This window comes from Petaurus breviceps, unplaced genomic scaffold (assembly GCF_028583685.1).
Source record: "Petaurus breviceps papuanus isolate PSGF00001 unplaced genomic scaffold, PetGlider_PUasm1.0 90822, whole genome shotgun sequence".
Lineage (NCBI taxonomy): Eukaryota > Metazoa > Chordata > Mammalia > Diprotodontia > Petauridae > Petaurus > Petaurus breviceps.
This window is the reverse complement of record NW_027187351.1, coordinates 8,019,558-8,042,110: the sequence shown is the minus strand read 5'-3', so window position 1 is coordinate 8,042,110 and position 22,553 is coordinate 8,019,558. Positions and strand designations below refer to the sequence as shown.

Genomic DNA, 22,553 nt, shown 5'->3' with positions numbered 1-22,553 from the left:
CCCCCCCCCCCCCCCGAGAACTTTATTTGAACTCTTGTTTTGAATTGAGGTAATAATGCTATGTACTTTGTGTTTGTTTAAGGGCCAGTGGCCACTTTGGTAACTTTAGTTCTGTACTTTGAAAATGTGACCTATGAAATGTTCAGAGCTAATTCAAAAGTAAATTGTCTATGCTATGGGCATGAAAGATCTTGGGGCCGAATGTAATGGGAATGCAAATTTGGAAGATCTTCCCTGCCCCTAGGCTAAAATGCACCTGAAGCCTGGGGAGGGAGGCTGGTTTTTCAGTAGATACTTCTTGATTGGCCAGTGAGTCAATAAGGTTGTTACATTCTCCGAGCCAGGAGAAGGCTATATAAGCCCTGATTTGTACCTTTGTTTTGGGGACTCACTTTGAGAAGTATTCTGTGATTTGATCTGAATTCTGGGAAGCCGCTGTTGAGAGTCCCCCGGCTTTGAAAAACCCAGAATGTGGAAACCCAGATGTTGACTGGGTATGGATGTAATGGTTGGGACAGTTTGGAAATCTGTCTACTTGATGTTTCTGTCTTGATAATTATGCCTGTATACTTTGAGGTTCAGGGTGCTGACCTTTTCACCTGAACAAGGTAAACGATATATGTCTGACTGATTAAAGTAAGCTTGTTAACCCATTTTGAGTTGCTTTCCTTTAACAAAGCAGATCCAAGAACCTGTGTGAACAGGCACCTTGGGGACACTGGGGTGCTTGCTGCTACAACTGCCTATCTTCTAAGGCAGACATTCTTAATCAGAAGCAACAGAACTCTGGGAGGAGGGGGGATGATGCCTGTTATGAATACAGAGAAACATGGAAACATGGCAGGATGGACGGACGGATGGATGGATGGAGAAGAGTGAAGTAGAGCCAGCTCTTGGCACATGGATAAAAAATGTTCAATTGAATACCAGCTGGTTCAGAATGAATGACTACAGAACACTGTTTCCTATGCTTCCTAAAGATAACACAAAAGACATACAAGATTAAAAACTTTTCAAGCAAATTACTTCAAATATTATGCAGCTGCTAGATTGATGTAGTTCAGTGTATTTTTTTTTTCCTAATTTGCTAGTGAGAACATCATGTTTAAAAGAAACAAATGCCAGATGAAAGGAAACAGATCACATCTATATCTCCCCTCAATTTCATTGGCCCATCATTGTATCAGAATCAAACTAATTTCAAGGACTTTGTCTTAGCAAAAGTATGGAAGGTTCCTGGCTTCCAGCACTCATAGCAAACAGAAAGGAGGGGCTTCTGGGAGCATTGTTCACCCCAAGCACTGAGTCATTGCCTATACTTCAGTACTATCCTTATTTAACTATGAAAGGCACATTATTAAAAATGGGACCTGCATTCATCCTGTTTTCCTCTTAAATGAAATCTATAGCGACCAATAAAAAATCCTATTTATATCCATAATGGAAAGGAATATAATACCATTGATGGCATGTCTAAATGGTATTCATCTGAGATTAAATAATAATGCAAACTATTTACATAGATTATAATACAATGAAAAGAACAAGTGATCTTTCTACACTTACTGTACTTGAAGCAAGCAAAATGCAGAATGTCAAACCATTTTTAAATAAAATTTGGATGAGGAAAAAATATAGCTAGAAAAATGTTAATATAAAAGACATACAGATTATTGAGCATGGAGATAAAAATGAAAATGTTTGGCTCAGGCTTTTGGATAATTCTCTCTATATAAGTGGCTTTAAAGAGTGGAATGTTGCAGAGAAATTGTGGTTGAAGGTTAATTACTCGTGTGCCTCTAGTCAACATGGGGGGAAGTTCAAAAGTCTTCCTTTCTCTCTCAACATAGGAAAAAAGAAATATTGAAATAGCCCCTGTGTAGCAAAAGGACTAGAGACTGTTTTATTTTGTATTACTTTGAAAGTAGAATGCTACCATTATGGTTATTCTCATCACCTGAACATAGACCACAATCTTTCTACACATTTATATCCTCAGAAGACAGTATTGTATAATGAATGGTACCTTGGTTTTGGAGTCCTGCCTTAAGTACTGCATTCAACCAATCAAAAAGTCATTAATAAGCACCTACTATGTGCAAAGCACATACAAAAACAGAAGAAAACAATCTATTTTTATGGAACTTACAGTCTAATACTTGTGAGCTATGTGATAATGAGTTAGTTGCTTAACCTCCAAGAAACTCAGTTTCTTCATCTGTGAAATAGAGATAAAAATAATTATACCCCATTTCTCACAGGATAGTTGCAAGGAAAGCAATTTAGCAAAGAGTACATAAATGTGAAATATTATTGTCATATTTGACTCGACTAAATCAACTAATTTATTTTCTAAATAATAAATAATAATGATGGTTCAAACATATACTGCTTTTTGGTGAAAAACCACTATATGAATACATATAAATATAATATTTAATAGACATATGATTTTATTTTCTACTTCCCAACAATCCTATGAAGTTCATAGCTTCACGTGTAATTTAGGCTAATTTTACAAATGAGGAAACTGAGACTCAAATATCTTAAATGACTTTACAAAAGTCATAAATATCTACAAATATAAAATTCCAGTACTCTTTCCTTTGTAAAACACTGCTTCTCCTTAAAGGATATCAGAATCATAAAAACTTAAGATTTATATGAGATCATGGAGGTCATCCAGTCCAACCTCTGAATATAAGGTGGTCCTTTCTCCAAATTTGGCTTTGAGGTCCCAAGTTCCTAGTTAAGACATTTAAAATTCATCATGAAAATTTGAGCAAAATTATATGATTTCTACTCTAAGATGCTTAATATTGTTTCTGCAGAGACATGATAAGCACTTCCTGTGGAAGAATAACTTACAAAGGAAGAGCCTGCAGGATGGATTTTCTAGTCAGCCTTAGCTATTTGACACAAGAAGCTTTAAATGTGGGAAAAATACATTAGGTGGGTTATTTAATTTGCAACAAAACATACTATTATTCAAGGGGCTACATTAATCTCATGTTAATCATCTCTGTTTTTCTTTTGTTATTTTTCCAGTAATCCAAGGATAGGAAATATTTTAATTGAGAAAATAAATGTAAATGTCAAAAGGCATTACCATTTGGCTCAATATCACTTTACTACTCATGGCCAGAGAATCTGTAATTACACAAATAAATCAGGATATGAGTGATAGTAGTCATATTATCTAGTCTACTAAGAATATGCAACTATTACTCAAATATAGCACAGCTGATAGTTGGGAATTGATGACTTTCATAATTTGAGAGTGAAATTTATACATGGACTTAAATATAGCACAGAATATATAAATTTAGAATATACATTTAAAAAAAATTACAATAAAGTGGGCAACACAATACTCTTTTCACAGCATGAATAAGTTTAACTTCAACATGTTTTAATTGTCTTGAAAGTTTAATTTCAGGTTAATATATACACACCTGAAATTTAAATTATGTGTATATATTTCAAACAGTGATATTTTATCCCTGAATTAACTTTGTCAGTACTCTCAATGACAGAACTGTATTGAATTAATTCATATTCAGTGATCTTACACATAAACTTAGATTTAGAAGTAAAAGCCAACCCCTGGTCCCAGGCCTTGTTAGTTTAGACATTGCTGTACTTAGAGTGGCAACCAACCCTATGAGAAACAAGAAGTCAGAAGTTTATGCCAATAGCTTTAAATAAAGTTTAAGCATTGGCCCTAACCAGAAGCTGCCTGAAAACAACAGATAAAAGTTAGCACAACAAGGTCAGCATTCCCAAATGTCCCTTCTACCAAAGTCATAAACCTGATCTTCTAGTTAAAAGAAGAAGCAAGAAGGTCAATTTAGCAGTGCTATGTAGCTCTAAAGATTGTTTACCAAGCAGGTATTTTATGAGCCCACATTTGTGATTCTCTGTGCGCAATGGGGTGTGTGTGTATTTATGTTTCTCCCAGAAAAGGCTTATGTTGTCCAGGGGTGGGGAACCTACAGTCTCAAGGCTACATGTCATCCTCTAGGTCCTCAAATGTAACCCTTTGACTGACTCTAAACTTTGTAGGACAAATCCCTTTAATAAAAGGATTTGTTCTGTAAAATTTGGACTCAGTTAAAAGGCAGCACCCAGGGACCTTGACCATCAAATGCAGCCTCAAGGCTGCAGGTGCCCCACCCCTGATGATTGTGCTGTGGCTTGCTTGAGGTCTTAGGCAGACTATACCAATGGACTGAATAACTCCCATGATTGTATCCTAGTCAACATCTTTTCAAACCTTCCTCATTCTCTCAGGTGGGTGGATACAGGGAGTTAGAGGGTCAACATAGCAGAATGTCTGACAGCAAGTGCTTAATAATTGCTTAATATTGACCATGTGCAACCTACAACCATATTTATATCATGTATTATGAAATAGGATAATCTGAATTTTGAGAACAAAGTCCTCAAATCTTTCATGCTTAGAAGGAAAAACTTTTGTTCAGCTGTAAAACGAAATGGGATGGAGCTGATGAAACTTATATCCTCCCACACGGTGGAGAGTTTGGGAGACTACTAGAACAGAATATTATATATACTGTCACATATATCCATTGTAAAATATGCTTTTACTTAATTGTTTTTCTTTGTCACAAAGAGGGGATAAATACAAAATGTAGTGCAAAGTGACTATAAAAAACATCAATAAATGTTTTTTTGTGTTTTGTTTTTACTACTCCCTCAGGTCTAAAGTGCTGTAAATATATTCAACCAGTAAACTTAGTCTCTGACATCCTTGCCCCTAAAAACTTTCATGTACCTTACCTTAAATGCTTCCATAATAACAGAAGAATAACACATTTAATGTACAGATTGAAAAATATTCCAGCAATCTCTTTGAAGAATTATTATTTAGTTCTAATTGTTCCAGGCTGATTAATCCATCCCTGCCCATTTTAAAGAAAAGAACCAAGTTCCTTTAACTGCTGACAAGTAGGGCAAAGGCAATATGCTATTTGAAGGTTGAAACCCTCAAATATTTTCCCACAAATTTTCTACAAGCCTAACATACAAGTTCCTAACATCAATTAGCTATTTTACTTATCATACTGAAATGCAAACCTGTAATCCAAGATTATATTAAACTGTTGGTAAAAATTATATGAGAAGTCAAATAGTAGCTGGGTACAAATCACACTTTTATCATGTGTTGCCTGTGTCACATTGGCAGAGTCGCTTGCCCTTTCTGAGCCTTAGTACATTCATATGTAAAATGAAGAGGTTGGATGAGTATCTAAGATCCTTCTTAATCAATAATCCTAAAATCAAGAGTGTGTGATTTTAGCTGTGGAGCAATCCATCTATAATTTAGTACAGCAGCTATTATTTTTTAGCTGTATATCCCGGTCAGTAAATCTGATAGACAAAATTCCGATATTTGTATTTTTGTTTAAAACAGGTAATGTGCTAGTGTAACATACTATACATATTATAAAACACTTTAAATGGAAATTGAAAATTAGAAAAAGACAATATATTTAATAACAGTTAAATGCTTTGGCTGATCCAGATATTTTAGTAAGAATTAATATTTTCATAGGTGAAATAAGATAGTATATGCTTCATTATTTTTTAAAAAATTTCTATGCCAAAATGCACAGGTAGTACAGAAATAAACAATAATAATTAGAAAAATTTATCATTCAGTTTGATCAATCTAATCAAATATGTCAAATTTTTCTTTTTTTTAAAGAATTTTTTACAAAAAAACCCTCAATAATAACAGACCATTACTGATTTTTAGCAGCAGTCATTTTTCTTCATATACAAATATTCACCATATAGAATACAAGAGTAAAAAGGAAAAAGAAACTTATCCTTGGTTTCAACATAACAAAAAGATTTCAATATAAATCACATACATGGTTCTTTCTTTATATAGTATCATGTGTATATGTGCATAAGTATATATGTATATGCACACAGGCATATAATATGTAACATATATACAATACATATGTGAATGTAGGTTAATATATGTATATTATGTATAGTATACATATATCTATGAATAGGACATACTCCTTTCATTTATGACGCTTGTCTGTCGCATGTGTATATGTGCATACATATGTGTGCATGTTATACTTGTATATGTATACATGTGTTGTCATGGAATATATACCTAATGCTTATTCAATGATACATTGAGACCAGGTTGTGAAAGTCTTTAAACATATAAGAGAGTAGTTTATAGTTGATCCTAGAGTTAATACTAGGGAGCCAATGGCCTTTAATGGAAAGGAATAGCATAGTCAGACCTGTACTTTAGGAAAGTCCCATTGGCAGTTGTGTGGAAGGTAGATAGGAAGGAGGAAAGACCTGGGGCAGAGAGACCAACCAAGGGGTTGCAAAAATAATTTAATTCGGTGGATCTCAAAAAAATGGTCTGGCAACCTCAGAAGTTCCTAAGATCCCTTTTAAGTATCTACAAGGTCAAACTAAATTTCATAATAATACTAACATATTTTAACATATAATATGGCAAATATTTATTGATACAACCCACATAAACTAAAGCCCTTGGAAAGTCCATCAATGAGGGCAGCTAGATTTTAAAGTGGCTAGAATGCTGGACCTGGAATTATGAAGACCTGATTTCCAATCCAGATTCTTTCACTTGTTGGCTGTGCCATCCTGGTCAAGCCACTTCACATCTGTCTGTCTTGCTCTTCTCAAATATAAAATGGGGGTGATGATACCATCTAACCTCACAATGTTGTTGTGCTAATCATATGAGATATTTATAAAGCACTTAGTATGGTACCTGACACATAGTAAGTACTTAATGTTTATTATTTTCTCTTCCTTCCTTTTCCTAATTTTTAAGTGTAACGGGGTCCTGAGATCAAAAATCTTGAGAACTCTATGTGGAATGAAGTGGAGTGAGGAGCTGAAGATACCACAGATTTTATCATCCTAGGGGATCAGAAAAATGGTGGTATAGCCAGAAGGATATTTTGAAGAGGGGGTGGGTTTGGAGGGATAAGACAATTTAATAAAATCCACGAAAAATTATTCATGCCTGTTCATCTTGGAAACTGACTCAGATCCATCCAAAATGGAAAGTCTGTGAGTCTGCATTACAGTGGGAAGCGGCATAGCATGGGATTGGCGGGTGATGATTTGTCAAGGTTAGGTAGACACACACCATGATCGACAATTTTGGTGAATGTTAGATATGATCAGTCTTGCTACTTTCCAGCAAGTTAACTGCACCACCACCACCACCACCACCCCCCCGCCCACAGAGTGATGGGGCCTTGACTCTGGAGATTACTGACATAGTAAAAGAATCTTACAAAAATACCTGATACTTAGGTCAACTGATTTGACCATAGTCACATGGTCTCAAGTGTCAGAAGCAGATTTTGAACCCAGGTCTTCCCTACTACAAAGCCAGTCTTCTACTCACTATTACATGTTGCCTCTCATCAATTAATACTTCAATATGAATTAAAACTATATAGGAGGATATAGAGTTGTGAAATTTCTGGAAATGTTGAAATCATGGTAAGAAAACATTGTTCTATTTCTGGGAGGGGAAAAATGAAAATGGAGGAGAGGAAAGAAATAGTCTATACTTATTTTTTACAATACTAACGAATCTTTATCTTTGGAAAATGCAAATGTATTATGAATTAACTTTGGCTTGCTCACCACATGATTATGTCGATATACTTAGAGATATGAAGGCCTGGAAAAGAAAATATATCATCAACTTAGAAATACCACTCCGACATCCCCCTTATACACTCTTGAGGGACAAGAAACAAAAGGAAAACATCCTAGTAGGTGGGGAAAAGGGAGTTTATCCTAAAAATTATAACTTTTTTGGATTTCTCCCCCCCCCAACCTCTTCCACCACACATACACACACATTTGCAATAAACACCATAGTATTCATATAGACCAAAGGCAAGTAAAGTTTTAATCATGGGTTAAGAGGAAATGTAAAAAGATTCATAACATAAAATCCTTGGCAGCAAGTCCAATCTAAGTCAAACAGACAAAAAATAGGGAAAACTAGGGAGTCAGAAAGTATAATGAGAAAATTTTTGTACCTCTGGAGAGTTGTATATCCTATACTCCAAACTTCTGAGCACCAAATTATATTTAGGTGTACATGTATGTGTATGAATATGTAATACATATATGTAGCATGTGATATATTTCAGATTCAGTATTGCAATTCTTAACAGGAATTTATACATATATACACATGTATACATATATACATTCATGTATATGCATATATAATCAGACATGCATAATTTCTTATTTAACTTTTGTTCAGAAGTTTATTGAAATTATTGTTAGGACGCTTACAGACTGTTTGTCTTCTTCTATTGAGTTAAATTAATAAAGAAAATGTGATGTATATAATACAAATAAGCCACAATGCTGTCTTGGGAAGGCAAAAGAAGGTTAAATTTCAGTCCAATATTATTTTAAAATAGGCAAAATAATTTAAATTTATTTTTTATTCTGGTACAAAAATAAATATGATGCTCATTCAGTGAGTCAGGTTACAGCTATTTTTATTCTCTTCTTACTTGAGGCATGTCCAAAATTCTAAGGGAAGAAAATTATCATAAATTGTAATTCTCTTTTCCAAAACATATCCTTTCCCTGTAATTCTTCCCTGCATTACATGTGTGTCCTACACCTAATCATTCAGACCACAATTCCAAGAAATGCTTATCATTCTTAAGTAATGAAAGATTGTGGTGCTATATTTAAATATTACTTTTTTAGGAATTACCAATTTTTACCCTTTTTATTATTCACAAATGTGGCTTATAGATTCAAGTTCAGTTTCTTCATTTGTTAAAAAGCATTCATGGACTCTTTCTTTTTTCTTTGCTATTGCCTTGATAATCATTTGCCAAAATCCAACTGCAAAAAAATTATAAGATACCAGGACTGTTAAAGAACAATGGAAAAAAAGCTGGTCATTAAAAAAAAATTTAATAACACTCTACAACTTACTATATACAATGGAAAGGCATTACAGACACACACACACACACACACACATACACACACATACATTTACTACAAAATTTCTGGGTACCTGTGTAGTACAATGGTTAAAGTGCCAGAAATGAAGTCAAGACTCCTGAGTTCAAATATGGCCTTAGACACCTACTACCTGTGTGACCCTGGGCAAGTCATTTACCCTGTTTGCCTCAGTTTCTTCATCTATAAAATGAGCTAGAAAAGGAAAGGGCAAGCCACTCTAGTATCTTTACAAAGAAAACCCTAAAAGGGGTCATAGAGAGTTGGCTGCTACTGAAAAACAACAAGCTTTCTAAATTACATCCATATAATCATTTTAATCTCATAATCTCCTCCAAATAAAAAAAAAGTTAATGTAACATTACAATAACATCACAAAATGAAATAAAAAGCAGGCAGATGAATTTCACAGTACTAAATGTAATACTTTAAAAGTGTGTTTTAGGGGTGGCCAGGTAGCACAGGGAGTAAGAGCACCGGCTCCAGTGTTGAGAAGACCTGGAGATTGAATCCCAGGCTCAGACACTTAGCACCCACCCAGAAACACCTGGCCGTGTAACCTTGAGCAAGTTACTTAACCCCAATTGCTTAGGGGTGGCCAGGTGGCTCAGCGAGTAAGAGCACCGGCTCCAGTATCGGGACGACCTGGATCAAATCCGGGCTCAGATACTCAGCACCACACCCAGAGATAACTGGCCTTGTAACCTTGAGCAAGTTACTTAACCCCTATTGCTTTAAAAAAAATAAATAAAAGTGTGTTTTAGTAAGCACAGAAATTAGAAAGTGTCTTGCTATCAATATTCCCTAGGACAATTTTTATCAATTTACTTTAAAGGAATCTTATTCCATTTAAAAGAAACAGTAAGTATGCCCACTGGTATGGAAGTCAAGGGATAATCCATATCTCAATTTAAGTTCATCATTGGCTATTTTAATCCTTAAATGATGCATATTGTAAAATTTTACAACTCAGCCCTAGAATAAGATTGCCTTAGCAGCTGACTTCTCATATTTCATAAATAGAATGGCACTGGAAGAAAGATAACTTTTTTACCTGTCCAAGGAGCATTTAAGTTTAAGTGATATATAGAGAGAGACAAAATTCCAAGACGCTGATATTACCTTAATTTCTATTTCTTCTCTACTCATTTGAAATGCTAAAAATAAATTTCACTGAAAATCTAAACAGTTGTTAAAAGGCAAATTTGATAGTAATTTGATCAGATTTTCCAAATTAATCCACTCAGATAATTGAGAGATCTTCTAGTAGATATGACATCTATTGGACATACATAACTCTATGACCTCAATATGAGGGAAACACAAGCATTCCACATTGCCTTTTACATTATACCATCTTAGTGCAGAAGGCCAAAAAGGGAATGAGAGTTCTCTGCCTTATCACAAAAAAATAATAATAATAATTGTAAGGCAAGATAAGCATTGCGGTAACTTTCTTTCTTGAGATGACATACTATTTAGGCACCATAGTACATACTTTGTTGTTCACTACTTTATCATGGTGGTTATTAAGACACATAAGTATTCCTTGTGATTACAATATTCTGCTTATAAGACGTCTCTATATGCATAGTCTGACATGAAACAGAGAAATTGCCAAAAAGAGATGAATGAAACAATCTAAAAGGGAAGGGAATAAGAATGCATTAAGTGCCTTCACTATGCTAAGAGCTTTGCAAATATTATTTCATTTGATCTTCACAACAATGCTCATATATAGCAGTATTATTATCCCATGATTATAGTAGAGGAAACTAAGGCAGAAAAGAGGTTAAGTGACTTAAGATTTGAACTCCCATCTTCTTAATTCCTGGCTCAATGCTGTACCCACTATATTACCTCGCTACTTCTTAAAAGTTCCAGAAAGGGGGCAGCTAGGTGGCGCAGTGAATAGAGCACTGGCCCTGGAGTCAGGAGGACCTGAGTTCAAATTTGACCTCAGACATTTAACACACACACAAAAAAAACTAGTCGTGTGACCTTGGGCAAGTTATTTAACCCCAATTGCCCTCCAAAACCAAAAAACAAACAAACAAAAGTTCCAGAAAGGAAGAAGAATGAAGGAAAGTATTTGTTTTAGTTAAGTTGTATCAATCATGTCTGACTCTTTGTAACCCCATTTGGGGTTTTCCTGGCAAAGCTGCTAGATTGATTTGCCATTTCCTTTTCCAGCTCATTTTACAAATGTGGAAACTGAGGGAAACAGGGTTAAATAACCTGCCCAGGGTCACACAGGTAGTACAATACACAAATTACCTCAGATGTAAAAGGCATAAACTATCTCAAAGTGTCCATTTTCATTGAACAAATGAAGTAACATTGTATGAGGAAGTGTCACAGTTAATGACAGTAACTTCAATTAGATGCAAACTACTAACTTCACTGACTTACTGCCAATAAATTCATAATAGACTGATAGAATACTTTCTATTGCTAAATAATCAGGTACATAAAAAATGTAACAAGTAGGGAATTTTAAGCTGTGTGCAGTCACTTAATTTCCTGCCCTTTTTCAAATTGTACAATTTTCTGATTTAAACATACTAGTAAAAGGGATATAGAATAGATAGGGAAACAGACACACACAAAGAAAGAGAGAAAGAGAGACTGTGCATGTGTGTGTCTTTGTCATTTAATTGGACTTTAACTGATAGGACACCACTGCCTTGGGCAGGAAACATTATCACTATCTGAATCATATTCTAAATAATTACTAAGCAATACTGTCATATAAATAAGAATTACTCAAACCAGTGCTTCCTGCACAGTTGATAAAAAAATGAATTTATTTAAAATTCATGAATTTAATTGTTGTATTATACCTACCTTTGGGGGAGGAAGGCACACAAGTTGTACTGTTCATGTAAACACCAGTAAGCTACAGAGAATTCAGCAGAGATCAGTGTTATCAAATCTTAATCATGTGTTTTTAAAGAAAAACACCTTTGGAATTTTATGAAGGATATTTGAAGTTAACACAAGCAGTTAAATCTTTATGAGATCTCTATATCTTTTAGAAAATTCCAAGGATAAAACATTTGTTTTGTTTAACTAAGTGTGGATTAATATTGACCTTTCCTTATTGAAGTAATTTACTTCCTAATGAAGAACATGCCTGTGTGTATGTGTTTTCAGCAGATAAAGGTTGGGGCAGCCAATCTATGCTTCTTTTTGTTTTCAAATTAGAAGGTATTTTTGTCATTATTTGTTTACTCTTGAGTTCAAATGCCTTCCACACTAAATAATCAACTTCAAGATCCTTTCTGATGATGGGCATGCAGGTTGATCATAACATATAAGATCTTAATGATTTTTCAGAAATTCATCTGAGTCTTGCTAGGAGTAAATCCTTTCTTCTTTTGCAACTAGCTAAGGACAATAGTGATTCCGTATAACTAAACTTATTTATCCCTGAAACAGTCAGTGATCTCACTTCAGAAGAAAAAAGAGCTGAGAAGGAAATTAAAGAGGATACTACTGAGTCCTTGGTGTAAGGACAAAACAAAGACCACACAATCAACGGGCATTTATTAAATGTTTCCTATGTGCCAGGGCTATTCTAAAGTAGGGTGCAGAGACGAAAGCAAAATGATCCTTGTCATTAAGAAACATACATTCTAATAGTGCAGGGTTTCTTACCCTTAACAAAAGGGATGTATATGTGTATCTATGTCTGTCTGTGTATGTATGTGTACATGTGATAGATACCTTTGACAGTCTGAAGAAATATGTGGATACCTTCTCCAAATAATGTTTTTTAATGCATAAAATTCATACTATTACAAAAGAAACTAATATTATGGTTATCAAAATATTTTTGTTTATGTTCATGAGCTCTAAGTTAAGAAAATATGGTTAACAGGAGAAAAAAATGTACACATGGAGGAATATAAAAGGTACCATAAGCAGGAAAACACTAGCAGCTGGGTGGGTTTGGAAAGTCCCCCTGCAGAAGGTATGTGTGGTTTGACCTTAGTTTTGAAGGAAACCAATGATTCCAAGAGGCAGAGGTGAAAAAGGACAGCATTCAATGTATGGTATGGGGGTGGGAGGGTGATAAGATGAAGAAAGACAGCCTATACAAGGACACAGAGAAAGATGCCAAAATGTTAGGAAAATAACTTTGGAATCTATGAGGTAGATAATCGAGGCAAGAAGAGAAATTAAAGGTTATTGTAATAGTCTAATCAAGAGAGTCTGAAAGTTATAGGTGGAAGTCCCATGGTAGACTAGCAGCACAATAAAGTATTTGAAACTCATAAGTAAAAATAAGAGGAAAAGCAATTTGACCAGGCAGATCATCATATCTAGAGAGACCAAAATATTGAGGGAAACAGTCAGCTGAACTCTCCTCTGTCTCTTGAAACTTTGTCACATAGATTTCTTCAACCAGAAATCATCTAATTTAATCCTTTATTTTATAGATGGTTTTAAAATGGGGGGGGGAGGCATCGAAAGGGTAGGTGACTTTCACAAAATAGGAAACTGGATTCAGAAACCAGGTACTCCAACTCTATGTTGCCTTACTTATTTCTACCAATAGTTACCTTTCTCTGCACATGACTATGAAGTAATTTGTTCTATAGTTACATTATTTCAAAAAGACACCCCCCAAAAAGACCATATTCCTCAGACAAAGAGAAAATGAGTTTAGTTGATGCATAATGGATAAAACTGCCATAAGTGATGTTTAAGTAAGGAGGGAAATATTCAAAAATGGAAGTGACATAAAAATAAATATATCCATTAAAATTATTTTAAGAGTACAAGTAAACTTTCATACTTTATATCATCTAGTCCAACTAAATGAATTTTTTTCATTTATTTTTTGTTACAACAGGTTTACTAGGAAGAGTAAAAGGATATAGAATGTGATGTGAAAAGGAAAAGATATTAATAAAATTAAATTTTACAATATATAATATATGCTAAGCATGGAAGTCAGAATGCATTCATATCCTTGGTTTGAAGTAGCTCAAGGACTGGCTATTCAGGGTATGCTTCCAGAAAGAAACACATTTTGAGTTGAATTGTGAAGGGTACTGCCATAATGAGTGTGAGAAAGAGTCAGGACAAAGAAAATTCAAGTGAAAAATTTGAAGTTTAATAACAAAGATGATCTTATGACCCAAAATACAAAGGTTATATTGAAATGAAAAAGTGTTTTTTTAAAGAACTACAGTTTAGCCTGGTGGCACACAGCGAGAAAGTGACGTGAGATGATTTTGATTTTATCAGTTGGATTATAAGGGGGTAGTGAATGGATTAAGGAAGAAAGATTCATAACAAAATAATTTAATTAATGAACTGCTTAGTTGACATGAGTTGGAAGGAAACGTTTGAAAGAATTTGGTAGGCAAGACACTTATAAATCATAAAGAGTATTTTTGATTAGACTAGCTGCCAGTTTACCTTGATTTTTGTAATGGCTAATGCCTAAACATACTATTAATAAAGGCTTTGGGCTTTAATGACACACGGTTACAGCAACGAGGAATGGTAACAAAACCTAAATTTTGTGATGTATTACAAAACACCTTAGGAGATTTTCTGTCCTAATTCCAAGCAGACTTTTGCTTATGAATTCTCCATATTATGCTTCACAGGAGCACAGTTTATATTTAAGAATCTATTCTAAAAGTAGGAAATAAAGAAGCACGTATCATCAAAGTTAAACATCTCCATGAGCAAACCTTTCAAGATGTCTTATCTGTAGCATTCCTCTAGTGAGAAAGGGACTAAGAAAACAAATTACCTTAATGAAAGATGGCTTTGGTTAAGAAATCAAAGAATGCTAACGACAGTCTACAGCAATTGAAGAAAGAGACATTTTTCATCTTGGGAATTCTTCTTGACAGACAAATAATTACCTGGGAAAATTTTTCATAGATACTATCAGTCATCATGCAGCTGACCCAATGACAATGAGTCAACTTCCCAGTGAAATTTAAATTTGAAGGAAATATCCTTAAGGGATGGGATGGTTTCTTATACATTTTTGAATCCAACAAATTGCCTTGAATACATAGGACCTCACAAAAATGTTTAGATTCACAAATGAAAGAGGATAAGACATGAAAGCAATTTCCTCTATAATCACAAAAGCAATGAGTCTACTTGGATTCTTTTTCCTGAAAAACTACTTATTAAAGAAATTCTCAACAATTTCTACTTTGCTGTCACAAAAATAAATAACAAGATTTAAAGGTTTTGGAAGGATCAGAACAATCACAGATACCATCCTGAATAGAAGTTGAATAGTTCCAGAATTTCATTATTGAAGGGGATATAAGAACTTCAGGTATATAAGGATTGACTCAAAATAAATAAAATTTAAATAATACATCTGTTGTGGAGATAGATTAGATATGCTTCCCTCTCTTATTAATTCTCCTTTCAAGATAGTTTAACTAGGTGGACTTGCTGAGCTTTCAAGCTTTAGGGATTCTATAATTTCTTTTAAGTATTTATTCACTTATGAATCTTCCATAATATGCTATTTACTTTTCAAAACTACCTTATCCTAGTTGTAAATAATATAAAAATGAATTTAAATGATGTTCATAAATCCTTTCCCAGATATTGTCCTGTTTCCTAGCACAATTTTGAATTTACTTTTGGGTCTTCAGAAAATTTTACATTACAATTGTCCAAATGAAAGAATTAGAGATTGAAAATTTAATTAAGTTTTTTAAAAGAAAAAAACATATATTACATGTTCACATTTATAACGCTACAAAAATTACAGACATTATATGTGACTACCCTTCACATAGTCTTTGATGGAACTTAACTGGTCCTGTTATTCCACACACACAAAGCTTGATCACACATACCCATGCCCTCATTTGAACTGTTCCCCTTACATGAAATGTACTCCCTCCTAACCACAACTTCTTTGAATATCCAGGTTCCTTGAATGCTGAGATCAATTATCTCCTACAAAAATCTTTCTTGACACCCTACCACACACATTGTTAATGCCTTCCTCCTAAAAGTTACCTTGCATTTAGAGAAGCAGTGGAGTAGAAGGAAGCTAACCTAAAAGACAGGAAGATCTAGGGTTGAAGCCCTGTCTCAGATATATACAGGTTATGAGATACTGGGTAATTCATTCAACATCTACCTGATTTGAGAAACTCTACAGTTATCCCTTCCACATGGTAGGTGTTTGGGCTTCTATCTGGAAAATCTGTGTTAACTATTTTGGCCCTAGCTTTTTACTATTGAAGTCTGAATGATTATGGCATTAAAAGATAAAATGTTAACATTATATAATATTATGCATATATTTATACATTTCTGAGTTTCTAAACTTTTTTCTGTCATCTGCTAGCCTTCACATATCATCAGAAGCTTCTTCAAAACTTCCCAAAACTTCTCCTTTAATTTCTTATGCTGACCTACAATATATTGAAACCACAATAAGGAGATTCATTATGTGAAAGGGATAACTACATTGATCTACAATGACAGAGGGAGTTTCCTTATTGGGAGGTCTTTATTCCAGTAAAATCACAGGTCCAACCCCTATCCTCAAACAACAGAATATAAATATCTTGAAAGGACCGATTCTTTCTTTTTTTTTTTTTGTCATTGTTTCCTCTGTGGCTAGCACAGTGCTCATTAAATGCACATTGAGTGGTTAATTTATGAGAAATTACCTTTTTGAATGGAAATTAAAAATAGAAAGTTTATTGTTATGAAAAACTAACTCTAATAAATTCTCAATCATATTAAAAATCTGACATCTAAATAAATGTTAGTTATTTAACCCACACCGGCTCAGGGATTTAACTGCTTGACATATACTCAATCTTTTAAAAATACCTAAAGCTTTCTTTTGACAAATTGTCATTAACATGATTTAATCTTTTGGGGGCAACCTTTTTTCACACAGACATATGTTCAATTATAATAGTGAATATTTTAGAGTACTTTTAAAGGGTCACAATAATCTTGTATGGTAGTTAATGAAAGTAAGATTATCCAAATTTTGCAGATGAGAGAGATGCAGTTCATAGAGGTAAGGTGATTTGTCCCAAATCAAACATGTATTGCGACAGGACCAAAATCAAATCTCTAGTTCTGATTTAAAGTCTATATGGCATTATTTTTACTACACCAAGCTGTATCCATAGCTTATGAAAACTAAATTTCTAGATAACAGAAGAAGCTCATAGAAGAAAAAGCATAAATTTGTGGTCAGGAGTGATTTGGAGTCTATTCCAACTTCTTCACTCTGTAAATGAGAAAAGTGAAGTCCAGAGAGATGGGTCACACATGTAGTAAGAAGTAGAGAAAATATTCAAACCCACGCCCTCTTGACTCTAGATCTGTTCACTGACCCATGATGTCATTTATGCTTTGTTCAACAGTTGCATACTCCTTCAAAATCTCTTAAACTCAATTTTTAAAGTGGCTATCATTCTCTTTCACTCACACAGTAAGTCATATCATTTGACTCCTTTCCCCATACAAACAAACACAAGGCAAGTATCATAGTTGCTCCATATGCGCTTTTTTTTGGCATAAGGACAAAATATTGATAAAAACATGGGAAATGATCATGTTTAATGCCAACAGTGTAAATGAAAACAAAATCTAGTTTCCAGATAACAGATTATGCAACACACTTAAAGGAAAACAAAATGCTAAATATGCAGACATGCTTGTCTAATATTGGCTATGCTACCATTTTGTCAGTCAGTTTTAGTTAAGAGCAATGACTCTGTAGTGAGACTATCTAAATTCAAATTCTATCTTTGATTCTTTGCACCTCTACAAGCTAAACAAAATTCTCTAAACCCTAATTTTCTCATTTGCAAAATGAAGGTGTTGGAGTAGATAGCCCCTGAGGTATCTCTGGCTCTAGAACTATTATTCAATAATGTTATATAAGTAACTTCTAAAGGGTTAAAAGAATATCAAAAATTGAGTATATTTTTAAAGGAATGCATTAACTTAAAAACAACAACAACAAAAAACTCAGCCCTTCCTGCTTTCTTTTTGCAAATGGCACCATTTTCCATTATAGCACAGAAAGCCCCTTTGATCTCCAAGTAATTGTTTATAATTAGTCTTGAATATCCAAAGGATTTAAAGACTAAATTATACCACATCTTTCATTATGGTATAAATATTTGAATAAAAAAGGCTCAAAGAATGTGTCAAGTCCTTTCAATAGGAGGTAAAGTTTCCTCTTAAAGTAGCCAGTAGATTACCCCAAGTTCAAGAAGATGTGCTTGATCAACTTAGATGTTCATATTTCTTCATCATCAAATGATCTTGCATTAACTTATCTGTATGCATATTGTATCCCTTAGTACATGTCAAATTCAAATAGACATGGATCTCTGTGCCTTATATGGACTTAGAAAATTTATTGTATTACAAAGGATTCATGACGGAAAATACTATCCACATCCAGAGAAAGAACTATGGAATCTGAAAGCAGAACAAAGCAGACTGTTTTCTTTTTTCATTTTTTTTGCTTTTTGTTTTTCATCTCATAGTTCCTTCCATTCATTCTAGTTCCTCTATATAACATGACAAATGTGAAAATATATTTAATAGGAATGTATATGTATAAACTATATCAGATTGCACACCATCTTGGGGAGAGGAGAAGAGAGGGAAGGGGAGAAAATTTAAAACTTATGGAAGTGTATGTTGAAAATTAAAATAAATGAATTAACCTGAAAATCTATTGCATTGTATTGTTTTGTTATTTTATTACCATTTCCCGATTGCATTGTAATCTGGTTTGAGCCTTACTCCAGGGAGTCAAATTTAGGAACTTGACACTTTTGCTCTAGTAGAATATCTAGATTTTTTCAGGGGCAGGGGTGGGGCAAGAGGATCTTTGGATCTTTATTGTCCACGATGGAGTCTTCTAGATGGTAGGCATTTAATGAATGCTTGAACTGAACAGTTCTACTGCAATACCAGTTTTCCTAGTGTACCTGCCCTATTTGGCTACCATACCTAAAACCTCACTGACCCCAAATTCTTCCTGGAATAGTATAAATGGGTACATCTAAGACATAAGAAACAGCTAAGAAGTGATTTTTTTAATACCTCAAGATCTGCTACACCAAAAAGGTTTCCTGAAGCCATAAGAAACATCCACTTAAATAGCCACCATATTTAGGTTGCAAATCACCCTTAGTCCAAAGACTTATAAAACTCAAGGTTTTTCTCCTCAAGAAGAGCTTCCAAAAGAGCTGTTATCTTATTGTTGACTAATAAACCCATAATTAAACGTTTGCCTTACCAATGACCTTTAATCATTATTACTGTACTTCTCATTTGTCAATAAATGTTACAGCTTAAAAACATTTTTCCAGAACAGAAGTAGTGATTCAAGTTTGACTAAAGTCATATTTATTTATCTCCTTCTTCCAGTGACGCAGTCATAGTTTTGAAGTGACTTTTGCAGACCAAGTCACAAAAATATGATAATTTAGTTTGAAAAATAAGCCTGACTACATTTAATAAGCAAACATAAGAATAAACTAAACTTCATTCAAGGTAAACAAATTAAAGGTGCTAAAAATAATATTTCACAGAACAACAGAATTTGATTTTTTTAAAAGGAACTTGGCTGCACTCTGGGCCAAAAACATACCTGAAAAGAAACTGTGTGATAAAATACCTGAGCTATTATCCAGTCTCTGCTTAAAGGCCATGGTGAACCAAGGGAACATTAACTTTTTTTAAATTAAATTTTATGTTTATTTTTAGTTTACAACATTCATTTCACAAGAATTTGAGTTACAAATTTTCTCCCCATCTTTCCCCTACCCACCACCCCAAAACAGCAATCCCACTGAATACCTACTGCCCCAATCCACTCAGACAACAATAAATAAAGCTAATATGATAGGTATGATGTGGTACCTCAGAGTTCTTTTAATTTGCATTTATCAAATCAATAGTGATTCAGAGCATGTTTATACAACTACAGATAACTTTAATTTCTTCACCTGAAATCTGTCTGTTCATATTCTTTGATCATTTATCAATTAGGAAGTGACTTGTATTCTTATAAATTTGACTGGGTTCACTATATGTTTTAGAAATGAGGCCTTTATCAGAAACACTGATTTTAAAAATTGTTTCCCTGCCTTCTGCTTTCCTCCTAATCTTGGTTACATTGTTTTGTTTGTGTAAAACCTTTTTAATTTAATATAATTAAAATTGTCCATTTGGGATTTCCCAATGTTCTCTGTCTCCTTTTCATAGATATGACAGGTAAACTATTCCTTGCTCTCCTAATTTGCTTGTCCTTTCTCTGTAAATCATGTTCCAGTTTTCGCCTGATCTTGGTATACAATGTGAGTTCTTGGTCTATGCCTACTTTCTACCATAGTATTTTATAGAGAACATTAACTTTTTTTTTTTTTGCTTTTTGGAGGGCAATTGGGGGTAAGTGACTTGCCCAAGGTCACATGGCTAGTGTGTGTGTGTGTGTGTGTGTGTGTGTGTGTGTGTGTGTGTGTTAAGTGTGTCTGAGGCCAGATCTGAACCCAGGTCCTCCTGACTCCAGGGCCGGCGCTCTATTCACTGCGCCACTTAGCTGTCCTGAGAACATTAACTTTTTAAGGAAACCAATTTCACTACCAGGTATCCACAAAAAATTTTTTCTCAATATCATGTCCTAAATCTCTCTTTGTGACTTATATTAAATTTCTCTTGGTTCTACCCTATGAGACCAAACTGCACAAGTCTTCTTCCCTGCCCACATAACAATTCTTCACATAAATTCCATGCAGCTATAATTCTACAACCTCCACCCCAAGAGACTTTTCTTCTCCTAAGATTGCTATTCATGGAACTGATCCTCATATAATATGAGCTCAAGACTCTTCACTATCCTAGGTGACCTCCTTTGGACATTTTCTTTTTTTTTCTTTTCTTTTTTGCCTTTTTGGAGGGCAATTGGGGTTAAGTAACTTGCCCAAGGCTACACAGCTAGTTTTTTTGTGTGGCTGTTAAGTGTCTGAGGCCGGAACGAAACTCAGGACCTCCTGACTCAAGAGCCAGCACTTTACTCACTGTGCCACCTAGCTGCCCCAAGGACATTTCCAAATTTATCAATACTCCTCTTAGATTGAGATTCAGAGGACAGAATAATATTTTCCAAATAAGGTCTAGCAAAGATAAAGTGCAGAAATACTATCACCTCCTTATTCCGGTGAGCTATTTCTTACTGCAGCTCAAAATTGAATTCAACTTTTTCACCACAGCTACACAGTACTTATTCTTATATATCTCCCCCCCCCCCACCACCTAGACTAATGGCTTTCTAAACGTATCTAACCTTTCCCTCTCAGATTTATTAAACTGTTTGCTTTGTTTGTTTTATTTTGTTTTTGTAAGTCAAATTCACTGAATTTCACATTGTCACACTCAGACCAATGGTATAACATTTAAAACATTTTTTGCCATCCAGGATATAATTAACAATTAACACCTTCCAGGTTATCATCAGTGTTAAAGGGGGAAAAACACACCATTACCTTTAAAAATGCCCTATATGTGAAATCTCTGTACAACCATATCTCTCAATTATTCCCAGTAAACTTTGTGTTTCCTGTCATACAAGTTGGAAAAGAATTCAAAGTTTGCAGGGTCTTCAGTTTTCATTTCTTCAGATCATGGGATCAAATATTTAAAGACAGAAGTGTTTATAAAGCTATCTTAGTATTTTACAAGTAAGAGAACTAAGGGTAAGATATTAATTGAATTGTCCAAAGGCATATAGGAAATTAGTGACAAAAGCTGGTTTGAATCTAGATTCAACTTCTTTTCACTATAACATGATGCCTCTCTGAGGTTATGGAATTTATTCAAGTGAGAGATGATATGGGCTTGAACCATTATGGTGCCTTCTTGAAGGAAGAAAGGGGATGTATGTGAAAAATGTAGGAAAAAAAACATTACTTTCCAGTACTTTAATATCTGATTGACAGGATATAGGGTGACAGAACATTCAAGTACCTATTTCTAATGTCCTTTATGCCATATAAAATTCTACAGACATGTCATTGTCTTATTGTAATTGGGAGAACTTCCAAATATTGAAAAAATATAACACTCAAGGTTAAGCTTTATGAGAGCTGGGATAGAACCCCATTGCTTTTATTTCCTCACCCCTATAACTGAGCCCTAAAATTATTGTTATATCCCAAAGATAAAGAAATTACTTCAAGTAATGGAATACTATTGTGCTATAAGAAATGTTGATTAGAAGGACTTTAGAAACACCTGGAAAGACTTAAAGGAGTTGATGCTGAGTGAAGTGAGCAGAGCCAGGTAACACAGTAAGAGCCACAGTGTGCAATGACTGACTTTGATAGACTTAGCCTTTCTCAGCAATGCAAGGTCCTAAAACAATTCTAGAGGACTCATGATGGAAATGACATCCATACCCAGAGAAAGAACTATGGAGTCTGAATGCAGAATAA

The 22,553-nt window shown here is 34.3% G+C and overlaps 1 protein-coding gene across 3 annotated transcripts in view; it reads right to left on the bottom strand.

Annotated features, from left to right (window-relative positions):
* Window positions 1-22,553, bottom strand: part of FAM83B (family with sequence similarity 83 member B) — a 137,288-nt gene that overhangs the window by 81,336 nt on the left and 33,399 nt on the right. The window lies entirely within an intron of this gene.